Source organism: Abramis brama (assembly GCF_963993115.1).
Source record: "Abramis brama genome assembly, chromosome: 14".
In the NCBI taxonomy this organism is placed as follows: Eukaryota; Metazoa; Chordata; class Actinopteri; order Cypriniformes; family Leuciscidae; genus Abramis; species Abramis brama.
Genome location: NC_139976.1, coordinates 20,555,829 through 20,569,905, shown reverse-complemented (window position 1 = coordinate 20,569,905; position 14,077 = coordinate 20,555,829). Strand labels below are relative to the sequence as shown.

General features: G+C 38.2%; 1 protein-coding gene across 3 annotated transcripts in view; it reads left to right on the top strand.

The window, feature by feature from the left end:
* Window positions 1-4,286: 4,286 nt before the first annotated feature.
* Window positions 4,287-14,077, top strand: part of svild (supervillin d) — a 287,700-nt gene continuing 277,909 nt past the window's right edge. For 2 of the 3 annotated variants that reach the window (XM_084135929.1, XM_084135927.1), the window contains exon 1: window positions 4,287-4,762. The gene's annotated coding sequence lies outside the window, so the exon portion shown is untranslated. The remainder of the gene's footprint in view (window positions 4,763-14,077) is intronic. The other variant, XM_084135928.1, reaches the window with a different exon arrangement.

Here is a 14,077-nt window from a genome sequence, read left to right as displayed (position 1 = left end):
TGGATCTCACACGGTCCAGATGTGGGCCGGATCTGGGCCGACAATATGTTGCTCTTTGGGGAGAGTGCTTGAGGAGAAAAGAGGGGCTGCAGAGCTGTACTTCACTTCCTGAGGACAGTCCTAAATAGCATCACTTTCTCCCTCACACATACAAACATTCTTGTGTGCAAATTTGTTTTAAGTAATTTTTTTAATTTGCTCTGTTTGTTGAGAGTAAAATTACATTATAATATGTTTAAATTTCAGTGCTAGATTCATTGATAGATTAATTTAGTTAGAATTGAAAAATGTTGTACATAGTTGGCTGTTCAGGCAACTAAAATAGTGTTCACAAATTCTAGCTGTTTTTATTTTTTGGCTTGTGCATTACTACAATAAGTAAACTACTGTTTAAGACAGACCAGAACGTTTTGACATTAAATGCACTTTGAGGTGGTAATAAGATGTTAAGCTTTGAATGTACTAAAAAAATAGAAAATAATAATAATTTATTATTATTGGCTTGTGCCTATTGTTAAATAAACTATTTTTGAGAATTGAATTTTCTTGTGCCTTATTTGTTCACATGGTTTGGGTAAGATTAGGCTGGGTTATGGCTCAGTTTTGGGGTTTCTGGTTAAAGGGTGGTGTCGATATGGTTAACTTATGGCTGAGAATTGGTACCAATAATAAAACCTGATTTGGTCCAGTTCAGGGCCAGTTAAAGGTGACTAACTGGCTGAGATTCGGGGCAGTTATAGCCCATGTGTGACCCTTGTCTTTAATCCAGTTCTGGGCCACTTCAGGGCCGTCATTCTTTGCTGTACTTGGGCCGAGGGAAAAGTGATTGTGTGGCCCGGAGCTGGGCCAGAAAAAAATTGCTATGTGGGGTCTTGTGCGCGAAGCTCAGTGGTGAATTAAAAAACACTATGGACAAGGTCACAAGCATTGTCAACTTCATCCGCTCAACTTCAAGCCTTCAGCATCGTTATCTGTTGCTTGATAAGACTTCTGCTGAGCACGCTGACTTACTGGCTCATTGCGATGTCAGGTGGCTCAGTAAAGGAAAAGTTTTGGATCGTTTTTGTGATCTCCGCAGTGAGATTATTTATTTCCTTCGCACATGTAAACACAGACGAGCGGCTCATTTCTTGGAGCACATGCCTGATGAACAGTTCATGACACAAGTTCATTTCCTCTGTGACATTTTTGGACACTTAAACTCACTAAATTCAGAGTTACAGGGGCGAGAGAAATGTATTGCGGATTTGGTTGAGAGATTGTGTGCTTTCAAAACAAAGCTGAATGTATTTGTGTCTGACCTAACCACAAACAAGTTGATGCACTTTACACACCTTCGTACATTTTTGAGCAGTACGCCAGGGGCACAAGTCATGCCAACTGATGAATTCATGACAAAGCTGACTGAAAACTTCAGTGACAGATTTCAGGGCTTTAGTCTCCCAATGGAGGTTATGCAGTTTACGCGATCCATTCTCAATAAACCATGACTCAAACTTCATTACAAAAGTTAAAGAGCTCATGCCTAACATTGATGAGAGTGCTCTTCAGCTAGAAATGATTGATATTCAGTCTTCACTTGCTTTGAAACTGCACTTGCAGTCTGAAGGTCCAATCAACTTTTGGTGTAACCATATTAGCCAGGCTAAATACCCCACAATTAAGAAAGTGTCTGTGCTGATACTGACAATGTTTGGATCCACCTACACATGTGAGTCTAGCTTTTCTCATATGAATGCAATCAAAACAAAGGCACGTTGCTGCCTGAGCAATGAGAAGTTATCCCAGTGCCTGAGAATTGCACTTACCACATACTGTATGAGCCAGATTATGTTAAAATGGCAAAAGCAAATCGTTATCACTTTTCCCACTGAGTCACATACTCTCACTGATAAATAAGGTAAACTAAATGAGGAAAAAAATATTCTTGTTATTAGTTAGTTTTCATCAAGAGTACGTTTACAGCACATAGTTAGCAGATTTGTACTTACTGTACACTTGAAATGTTTTTTCTAGTTTTAAAATGTGTACTGTCTGAAAGATATACTTCAGGGATATTTGAATTTTGTTATTTCCCCAAATAAGATTTGATACTTGAAACTGCAGTTGCAGTTTTGCACTTATGATAGCTTTATTTTGATTGTTTGATTTATATATATATATATATAAGCTATTACTTATGTTTACTGTTTTAAGGGTACAAGCTGTGTATATGTCTCAGTATTTGCAGTTTTGCACTTTGTTGTAGGCCTAATCAATACAAGTTGAATGTGTTGAAATAATAAAGGAAACCAAAAGAATAATGTACCTTATTTTATTTCATATATTATGTACCTTAGTATATAGTATATTTTAATTTCCTTTAGCTGATATCAATTTGTCTGTCCGGCCCTCACAAATTTTGGAATTTCCTAGTTTGGCCCCCCTGCAAATGTATTTGAATAGCCCTGACCTACATTAACCACTGAGCCACTGCCGCCCATGTGTAGTTATTGTTTTCTAATATTTGTTGTTTGCTGAGCATGACTTTTTGTAATGTCGTTGTTTACAATGGCAATAAAGCTCTATTCTATTCTATTCTATTCTATTCTATTCTATTCTATTCTATTCTATTCTATTCTAAATTACAATGTTATAGTGATTGTTGTGATACATCTGCATTGCGTTAATGTTAACCAATGTACTGACGTGTACATTCAATTTCTCTGTTATATGTTATGTGTTGAAAGAGAAAGAAATTAGCTTGACGCGCAGACAACAGCATAAGCCTGTGTCTATCCCTTTTCTAGGGGTGCAACAGTTACATCATGACATTGCACGTTTTTTTTAACACCTCCAGATGGCAGTATTCTCACTTCAAAAAAGAAAAGGAAAAGGATTTTAAAGGCCTTCACTCTATTTTAATATGAAATATTGCATTTATTGAAATAAACGACAAATAAAATAAAAAGTAGCATTAATTTTTAATGGAATTTTTTTTATAGATATTGTATAAATATTGCATAGTATCATAAAATTCCCTCAAAATTCTAAATAATAATCAAAAAATATGAATTAACAAAAATATATAACACTGATATTCCTGAGAAAAAAAAAAAAAAAAAATTACATTTCAAGGCTTCGGTCACTTTTGACTGCGAAGGAGCCAAATGTGATCCCAAAATGAAGAGTCTCAGAACACACATCACACCAAAGATAAAATCTGATAAGTCTGTACCATCAAGATAATCGGGACCTTTAGGATTATCGGAAGGGGAGCATTGGACCCAAAATCGGCCCGATCTTGTTGTCTGTGGGTGCCTTAAGCTGAAGTGTTCAATAAAGAAATAAGTAAACCAATATCCTTTAAAAAGGTCTCTTCAGTATTACGGATACATAAAAAAATGTTGAGTAAAATTACATAGTCAAAGCCTATTGCACGATACGTGCTGGTTTTGGCCTGCATATATACATATAACATAAACATATATGAAAAGTTACTCATCACAAATGTATTGCAGTTATGTGTGTGACGGCTGCGTAGCCCATCTCACATATTTGTCCTCTGCCATGGTTTAAATTGTTTATTTTGAAGTTTAATTGAATATGGTTTGTTACTTTATTTAAAACTCCTTATTAAAAACACAGGACGAGTTAACAGTTTATTAAAATCTTGAATGTACGACAGGGTGCACATTTCTTATATTCCTCTTTGCTGTTTAAATCTACCTGAGTCCTAGATTCCTCTGGTCCATAGAGTGAATGGCCGCATTCCATGTGTCAGTAAACAAAGCGAGAAGACAACTCACCATATTCTCCATCATATAAATGCACGTTTCACTTGTTCAAGACATTGCATTGATTTAATACAGTATATTTGACATTAAATGGGCACACTCTGTGTCAGTAGCTATTTGTAACATCATGAACATGAAGAAAACAATATTATAATAGTCAAATGGGAAACATTTTACAATTCGGTTACATATTTATTACTTCAAAATACATTTTTTATTATTATTTTATTATTTTTTAAATTTATAAATTTTTTAAAGTTTTCCCTAGTTTAATTAGCGTAGTTAATGCAGTATGAACTAACAACAAAAAGTGTTTGTATACATCCATTGACATGACAATTACAACAAATATATTGTTTATTGTACAAAAATAAAATAAAAATATATATATATATTTTTAATATTTTAGATATGGATCCGATTAAAATCCATGTGAAAACAGCTCATATTTAATAAAATAACATTACGTGTATGTGTAGTGCAACGATAAGCTCCGCCCCTCGCTTCCGTCCTGTTGCTGCTGGTCGAGTACTTGTGCTGGTCTGGCCTGGCGCTGCTGGTCTGAAACTTCTGTCGCTGCTGTTATGCAGCTGGATAGCCTATATTTCACCACTACTGGCGTGGACAAGGGGCGGGATTTCAACTTTCAAACACGGCTGGCAAACGCACTCGATTTCTGTAGTCTTTATTCTGTATTTGTGCGAGTGTTTATGGTAGTACACCAGGAGCGGTGTCAAGCTATATTTTAGTGTTTCACCACACGGATATTCGGTGCTTTAACCCCGGCAGAGCGCACTCTGTCGCTGACTCTGACCTTAAGATTGCTGTACGATTTCACGTGGTTATGTATTTGTTTGTTATTTCACGCCTAGTTTTTTATCTGTAAAATATTCCGGACCTGTCTATGCTCTTGTCTCATGCCTGGCTGTGTTAATCGGATGGTCCTATTGCACTTGTTTTGATTCAGCGAAATTCTGGAAAAGTAGGTGAGTAGCCTACCTCGTCCGAAATGTTGCCTATTACATTTTTCATTGTTGTGTAACGTTACTACATATATGTTTGCTGAAAGTTGCATATCCGTTAATGTTCTCGTAACTCTGTTATTCTGAACAGGCTTTAATTGAACGACATTATTTGTTTAAAAACCATGGATAAATGTCAGAGCAGAGTAAATGGGCGGAGTGTGTTGCTTTATTCGACTGACAAATCAAAGGTCTCTTTTTCAATTTTGACTTTAGATTCTGAGTTCTGGCTAAAATGGCTTTTACTTGTGTTTTTTTTTTTTTTTTTTTTTTAATGTATCTTATCTGTTTATCAGTTTCTTTTTTTGTTGAGATCGGATGACATGTCCCCACTCGATTTAAATCATCAATTGATCTTTCATTGTGATTGATTTGTTTTGCCATTTCCGTCTGAATTCTGCAAGCTGGTTGTAACTCACTTCAGGAACATATCTGGTTTATATAGAAGCAAACATTTCTCTTTGAGTTCTGAGGTCTGAGTCTTAAAAAACAATGATCCCCCAATGAGCTGTTTGGGAAAGCACACAGTTAAAGGCACAATATGTAACTTTTTTGCTTTAAAATTAGCAAAAATCACTATATCTATGTTATATATTTTTTTTAGTTGTGTACATTATCCCGACTGTTTCCAACAACTTTCAAACCAGGAGAAATTTTAATTTAATTTTTAGACACGGCACGTTTCTTTATTTCCGTTTTGTCGCAGTCAATGGCGTCATATCCGCGTTGTCCCTGGTTTCCGCCTATGGTTTCCGCTCGTACTGCCATGGTAACCAGAGCTATGAGCAGAGCCCTCTAATTAACCAAAGCGACAGACGCAGACAACTGTGGAGTTTGCAATGTCTATTTGCACGCTGTTGTTGTTTCGTTCAAACATTACGGACCATGGCAAGCAGACTTTGGATAAAAAAGGAGAACTAAAACGAGAATCAATATCAGCGCTGTGTTTTCGAGATGCCTAGAGCTCCCATAGACAGTATATAAACGAGAGCTCCACGTCCGAGACTTCGATCTAGCTTACTGCTTACTGCTAGTCTCATACAGACAAACTAACACATACATTTCAACACATTTAAATGCAGTTTAGTGTGCTAGTGTAATGTTAGACCAAGTGAAACAGCGCTGCGTTACCTCACAAGTTTAATTTGTCTAATAAACTGACCTGCGAGTTGTAATTCTGCACTTGCGTGTAGTTCGGTAGAATGAAATGTCCATATTACTTTTATATCCGCGGGACTCGCGTCACGTGTGGAGCTGATAGCTGTCTCTTAGCAATCCCGAACTGCTTCATATCACAGTCATGATAAAAGCATCGATGTATTCAGTCAACCATAAACATTATTAGATCGGTCGGCTTGACGTTGACGACAACATCCATAATTCTTAGCATGTGTTGCGTCATCAAACTACTCCTTTGTTATTGTAAAGAGGTTAGCGACCCCTAGTGGAGAAAAATTCCATACTGTGGCTTTAAAAAGGGATGGTTAGGAGTAATTTCAACCTAGTGTCCTTTGCACCATGACCTCGAGCCAAACACCTGGCTCTTCCAAGCTTTATAATGGCAAGCTTTATAAAGCTTTGAATGGTACCATAGATTTCGAAGCCCATGAAAGCACATCCATCCATTATAAAAGTAATTAATACGGATCCAGGGGTTAATAAAGGCCATCTGAAGCAAAGGGGTGTGTTTTTGTAAGAAAAATATACATATATTTATAACTTTATAAACTATAATCACTGGCTTCCGATAACGGCTGTATGCAAGTCGAGTTCTGGCCGAAGAGTGACTCATACTCCGAGGTCACTCTTCCGTTGGAAATCGACTCGTGTACTGTTACCGGAAGCCAGTGATTATAGTATGGATTACTTTTATGATGGATTGATGCACTCTTTTGGTCTTCAAAATCTAAGGTACATTCACTCCCATTATAAAACTTGGAAGAGCCAGGATATTTTTTAATATAACTTTGATTGTGTTTGGCTGAAAGAATAAAGTCACATACACCTAGGGTAGCTTTAGGGCGAGTAAAAAAAACAACAACTTTTGGGTGAACTAACCCTTTTAGTGTTGCAAACTAAGGACTACGATGATGTTAACCCAAAAATGGCCACCCTCAACCTCTGAATCATCCAAAAGTGAGCCTGCTGCAAGTCACAGTGGCAGGACACCAGTCATGTAATTTCAATAAAATAATTTAATTAAACATTGAAATATTTATTTTAATATTTTAATTTATTTTAAAATGGATTTGCATTTTGCAAAATTGATAAATGTCTCCTCATTTATAGTTAAAGCAATGGCATAAACGAGTTCCATCAAAAGCTCCAACAACTCCAGGGAAGCTTGCAATTCTTATAAAAGCAGCTTGCTTTTTTCGCATGGTTTAAAGATCAGCTGGAAAGTCAATGAACTGCCATACAGTAGTGTCCAAAAGTGATGTCTGGGTTAGGAAAATTTACATCTTCACCCTTTATTAAAATATGATTTAAAATGTGTTAAAGGGGTGGTTGAATATGATTTCACTTTTTTAACTTTAGTTAGTGTGTAATGTTGCTGTTTGAGCATAAGCAACATCTGCAAAGTTACAATGCTCAAAGTTCAAAGCAAAGGGAGATATTTTGTTTTAAAGAAATTGCTTTTTAAGGACTACAACAAATGGCTGGTAGGGACTACACAAGCTTCCTCCCGGGTTAGTGACATCACTAACCCTAAGATTTACATAAACCCCGCCCATGGGAACGTGATTTATAGATTATCAAGACAGAATATGCTAATCAGTGACTAGAAGATAACTACACATAAGTTACATAAATTCACAAACTAACCATTCAGAAAGGTTGTCTACATGTTATCACTTCTTCTTGAGTCTCTCTTTCTGACTTCGGTTTGAACATAAAAAGGCTAAACGTTTTTTTTTTTTAATTTCCAGTGCATGTCTGTGTGAGGTAAAAGGACACAAGCTCTTGAAGCTCCGCCCTCTGTGTCAGGAGCAGCAGCTCATTTGCATTTAAAGGAACAGACTTTAACATGCTATATAAAAATATCTGTGGGGTATTTTGAGCTTAAACTTCACATACACACTCTGGGGACATCAAAGACTTATTTTACATCTTGTGGAAAGGGCATTATACCACCCCTTTAAAGATTTGCATATTGTGTAGTTGTGCTTGGAGTCAGTTGTTTTATTTGTGATAACGCAATGAAACATGCCAATTTATGAACACATAAAACAAAAGAGAACCAGCGATTGGCAAAATTGGCAAAAAAACAGGCTGTAGTTTGCCTTTTTTGCCAAACAATTTTGCCAGATAAATACCATTACATAGTCAGTTTTTTGTTCTTCCTTCATATTTTAAAATATTTTACAAATATTAAAAATTTTCCTCATATTTAGATGGTTTAAGCAAACTTGTAATCTCATTAAAAACTAAAAACAAAAACCTTCTGACATCACTTTTGGCCACTACTGTATGTTTGGTGTGGTCAGTGCCACAATAGTGCTATTTCAGACCCTGCTTACTGTGGACTGATGGTACCAAGTCATCACTGGTGCACTGCTGCATTTTTCCGGTTGCCAAAAATGTCATTATTACTTTCATTACTGCAGTCAGAGAGAGCATTGATTTGTAGAGTGGCAGAAGTTATTACATTTCTTACAAGGTCAGTTACAGAAATAATACATTTACAATCAAGCCTGTATCGTTTTATCAACTCCCTATATCTTTGTTGGAAAGTGTGTGGTCTTCTCCTCTCTGCAGCCATCTTGTTACTCCTAACTAGGTTAGGATACCTCTCCAGCACTCTTAAATAATATAGGAGCTGAGACCTAGACTTAACAGTTAGGAACCTCTATGAATAAAACTTATTCAAAAGTCTAGAAATGAGTAAAATTACATCATTCTTAGAATTTTGACACACTTCAGACAATTTTTATGCTTTATACATACGGCCCCTCATTATTTGTAAGCTTTGGTAAACAGTAAAAAATATTATGATTCAGGCATTTCAGTGGTGCAAATGAATGAAGTTCTAATACCTATGAGGGTTTAACATCATTCTTGGATTGGACTCTTGTGGCCTTTACAAACTGAGCTTGTTTAGAGTAGCCTTTGGAATATTTAGTGAAATTATTTGGGAGAAGCCAATAGGTCTAATTACTTGTACATGTTTGCGTGTGTTTGTGTAAAATTGCTCAAATCTAGAGCCTAACTTTTTCTGTTTACACAAAACAAATAGGCAAGCCCTGCCAATTGCCTTTGCATAATGTCAATGGATGGATGGTTAAACACTTTACATCTGACTTGATGAATTGACAGTGTTATTGTTTTAAAATATACTGACAAGACTCAACTGGATTGTATTGAGTTGGCTTAATTGATCCCTGAGGGGAAGTTTGAGTTGGATAGGGATCAGTGAGGAACAGGAATGCTCAGGAGAGCTCAGGCCTGATTTTCAAGTACAGTCCAGATAAATAAAGTATATTTTCTGTCATTTTCTCTCTCTCTCTCTCTCTCTCTCTCTCTCTCTCGATGTCTGCCTGCGCTTCTCTACCAAACAACCACTGTGTGTGTTAGTAAATGGAGAAAAAAGGTAATAGGTTTTAAGCTAAAGCTCCTAGCTAGGAACTCTTCAGAGCTCCTAGTCATAAGATAAAATTCTTTGTGAATGCAGCCCTGGTTCCTGTAAAGTAAATCATGGTTTTAAACGCCTGAGGAGAATTGCAAAGCTTGAACATGTTCCAACAGAGCATCTGAGAGCTTATGATTCTTCTCTTCTCTTGTTTATTTTGATCCATGTAAAAGCAGAGGTGGACAGAAGCCTCTTTGTTGCAAGGTGGTGAATCAGTGTTGTGGGACAGTTGTCGAAGTGCTGTCTTTCATGGTGAGGTCAGTTATTAACTTTTCCAATAAGTTTTTAGATTTTTACCTGTTATGGGCATTTTTACCTTTGTAAGGGCAATTTAATGTATAATTCTTGCATTTAACCAATAAATTAAATTAGAATAATACAACATATAGGGATGTTATGATGTCTGGGCAATATGGCAAAAAATATTAATATTTTATATTTAATTTTTTTTATAATATATATTTTTTTCATAGATCAATAACGATATTTATCATCATTTGCTCCCGTTTCTTGAATTTGGGGGCATTCTAACTAGGTTTGCTGCGTTAGTTGGTTTTACCTGCATTACACTGTTCGGCTGTACACAAATTACATTTCTTGGCCACCGCGGCACAAACTGCAGAGTTGCAGCACATTGTAGCAGGAGTCAGATTTCAGTGATCACGTGGCGACAGTGAGAGATTACTGACAATACAATGGCAAATATTAAAACATTCTTCAATACAAGGCTATTCATTGCAGTCCTGAAGACATGACTTCTAATTAATCACACGTTATTGTATGTAGAGGTCAGAGGTCAACTTTTCTAAGCATGCAGTAGGGAATCGTGTTCAGCGGTGACCTGACATCTCTCTTAATCTCACTGTCGATCTGCTGCTCCTCCACGTCCCACCTTTCCATTTCCTGGGTAGTGACAGTAATGGGTGTTAGGAAGTTCCTAACTGTAAATATTTACATGGGCTCAAAGTTTTTTTTTTTTTTTTTTACTGTTTAGGATCAGAAGCTACAGAGCCTGGGTCACACTGAGCAGAGATGTTCTACTGATACACTTTCGAGTGTTAATAATGAAATGTCAATGGAGTATTAGAAATCTGCCATCAGTCACGTTACATATTTGTGACCTGTGTTGGCAAAAAGAGTCGAATGCGCACAGGCTAATTACAAGTTACAGGCAAATGTATTTGAGGTTTTCACAAAAATTAGTTCATTAAGCCCTCGTCTAGCAATCACAATGCTCCAAATAGCAATTAAATATCTAAAAGGTATCTTTATTTGTACATTTTTTGAGAGGAGTACCTTTACTTTGTCCATGAAAAATGCAGTTTTTCTCTGCTCGTTTCTTGACTACTGGCTTCCCCTCAGCACAAGTTTGGGATTGTTTTAAAGCGCAGCATTCCAACTTTGTGAATATTCATAGTGAATTCTTAATGGCATGAGTCAACCAATGAAATGTGATTTTCAAACTCATGCTGATGTAAACAAAAACGATCTGAGGGCGTTTTTACACTGGGCACATTTGCTGCGGTCCAAGTCCGATCACAATGGTTCCCTGTGCTCCCCGCAGCTTTGGTCTGGATTCACTCTCAACTTGATTCTTTCGAACCCTGATGTACTTGCGTGCATCTTACATCATCACAAACGTGCACAGTGCATGATAGAAAACAGAACGCGGGTCAATATATTGTGTATTTTATTTATTTGGTGCTTTTATGCGCACTTGGGTTTACTGTATGTGTATCGCATGAAGGTGGCTTTCTGCTGCTTGCAAACTGAATCTTTAGAGGAGACAGTGGATTGCCATTAGGGCTGGGCGATATATCGCATGACATTGTTATGCGCATCTCGTCAGTAAAGCCGGTTCCTTGATTAGTAGTAAATCGCCATCACCTGCTTTCAAATGAAGCGGCATTTACTACACAGAGCCGTAGTTCACTGACAAGCTGAGCCATATCGCATTATCGCAGGCGATACGTCCGCGATAATTAAAGGTGCTCTAAGCGATGCCACGTGTTTTTTAGGCCAAAACATTTTTTGTCACATACAGCAAACATCTCCTCACTATCCACTAGCTGCCTGTCCCCTGAACACACTGTAAAAAAACGCGGTCTCTATAGACACCACAGGCTCCACAAACGGCAAGAAAAACAAACTGGGCTCACCCGCATCATGAAACACAACAAACAGTGCTCCAGCCAATCACCGACAAGAAGTATTTGAGGGTGGGGTTTGGGGGGTTAGTGCGAGTGCACATGAAGTGGGTGTGTGGAGGAGAGAGAAGCATGAAGAGGGAAGTTTGAATTATGGCCGAAACACGACCAAAGAGACGACGTTCCGATGAACAAATTGCAAAGAAGAGGGACAAGGATAAGGGACGAGGATAAGAAACGCGCGAAATACCGAACTTACATCGGAAAAACCTTTTAAAGGTGGCGAGAACTTCGCCGGCAGAAGGGCTTCCGATCCCCATTCAGGTTGCTCTGTTTTTGCAGAACAGGTAAATCCATATTTCTTTCTAAACTGACGTTCATGTTTGCCAAACCAACACAAGGATGCAATTAGCTAGAACTATGCAGTCAGCGTTAACTTTGGTGAATACAACATATAACGTTATGTTTCTAGCAGCTAGCGATCAATCTCTATTGTAAATGATCAAGCAAATTCACAGTAGGGCGACAATTTGTGTGAATGATTGTTTTCATCCACTGTTTGTTATGAATTTGAATGTTCATTTATAGGCTGTTGACAACTTTGACTAAATTTGTTTACGACGCCGCCGTTGTTTATGCTCACTGGGAAACGCGAAGCTACGTTATCTTGCTATTATTGCGTCCTTGTATGGGAGCTATAGTTATAGCTTCAGGTGGCGAAACGATTTTAAAATAATGTTTCTCTTTTTCTGCATTCTGTTCTGCAATATATAAAACCCTTTATCTAACTTGGCGACATTACACATTGAATGAAGTGTCAGTAAAACTTAACTTTGTTTGTAGTGACTACTTTGACTTTCCTTTATGCCGGAAGGGAGGGGAGGAGGGAGGAGACGGGATGAGGAGGAGGGAGGGTCTAGCTAGCCTCCGTTTTGTTTGACAACAATTCGAATGTCAACAAGAAGTTACGACTCCCGGCATCGCTTAGAGCACCTTTAATGCGATATGGCTCAGCTTGTCAGTGAACTACGGCTCTGTGTAGTAAATGCCGCTTCATTTGAAAGCAGGTGATGGCGATTTACTGACGAGATGCGCATAACAATGTCATGCGATATATCGCCCAGCCCTAATTGCCATTAATTTGTTGCCCTGTTTGCATGTGCTATGCGTGTATACACTGCAGGCTCACTCTTGTTCGTGGTAAATCATCAACACACATCCCTTACATGTGTTTTATTTAACTAAATGCATCGTAATCGGCTACAACACATACGCAGGTTACTTTTCTTCCTGAACAAGTGCGCACCCAAGTCCATGTTGCTTTCACGCGAATCGCAGCACAGTTCGAGTGCCACCTCCTTCAGGTAGCCCTGGGTTCGGTACCTCGGTGCGCTCCCAGATCCGCATGACAGCTTTCACATTATCGACTTTTCATGCGAGCTGTGCCCCGAACTAAACTGCCAGTGTAAAAATGGCCTTACTCGTGCTGACTGACACATCCGAGCATTCACACAAAGACGCTTCAAGCCTCGATTATACTCCAGTTCGGACTCTTTAAATTCAATGCCCATGTTGTTTTTCCAGCGCTTGCGTTGTTGGTGCTTTTGTAGCCTAGTGGTCACAAAAAATAGGAGGCATGCGGATGTAAAGAGCAAAGAGCCTCCGCGGACGTACACCCTCCCATGAAGATTTTTACGTCATGCGGACCCTGACGCACGCGGAAAGTAAGAAAGTCAAAATATCTGTCTTGGCGAGTATCCACGCAAAAACTATCTGTTATGTCTTAAGTGAACGTTTGGTTAACTGTTAGGGAAAAACATTTCATTCCTCTGACACGGCACTACAAACAGAGAGTGGCAGACGGCAACGTTTTTGGCACACAGGTGTGACGGTTTCATCCAGCTTTACACGTTGTATAAAGTTTTTAGCATATCTAAACTCAGTTGACTCAGCAACAGTGCACTGAAAGACAGGCACAGGAGAAGCAGGCAGATGAAGGACATTAAAATGCAGGAATTGATTGTTTTAAATCCTCACATGCAGTGCAGACATTATGTCCCTCCCCATGAGTGGTGTCCCTTTGTCCACAATGAAGAATATAGCAGGAACTTAGTTATATAGGGAATGTCGCTGACGAACATCCAACCACCGAAATTTGGGCTTTTGAATATGTTACCAGCCTGGCTGTGGGTTGCGAAAGCAAAGCATTACTGGAATGGCATGCATAAGTGCTGTAGGGCAGGATCGATACGGAAGACCCACTGTCAACCACCAAATCGACCACACAAGTCTGTGAGTCAGAAGTAGATATAGGCCTGGTTTCACAGGCAGGGCTTAGATTTAGCCAGGATTAGGCCTTAGTTAAATTAGGGCATAAAAGCAGCTTTTATGAACATGCCTTTGAAAAAAAACATTACTGGTTTGCACCTTGAGACCATATTTTAAGATAAGTCAGTGCAAGTTGCTTTCAGTTAAAGCAACACCAAAGATTATTTTGTACTT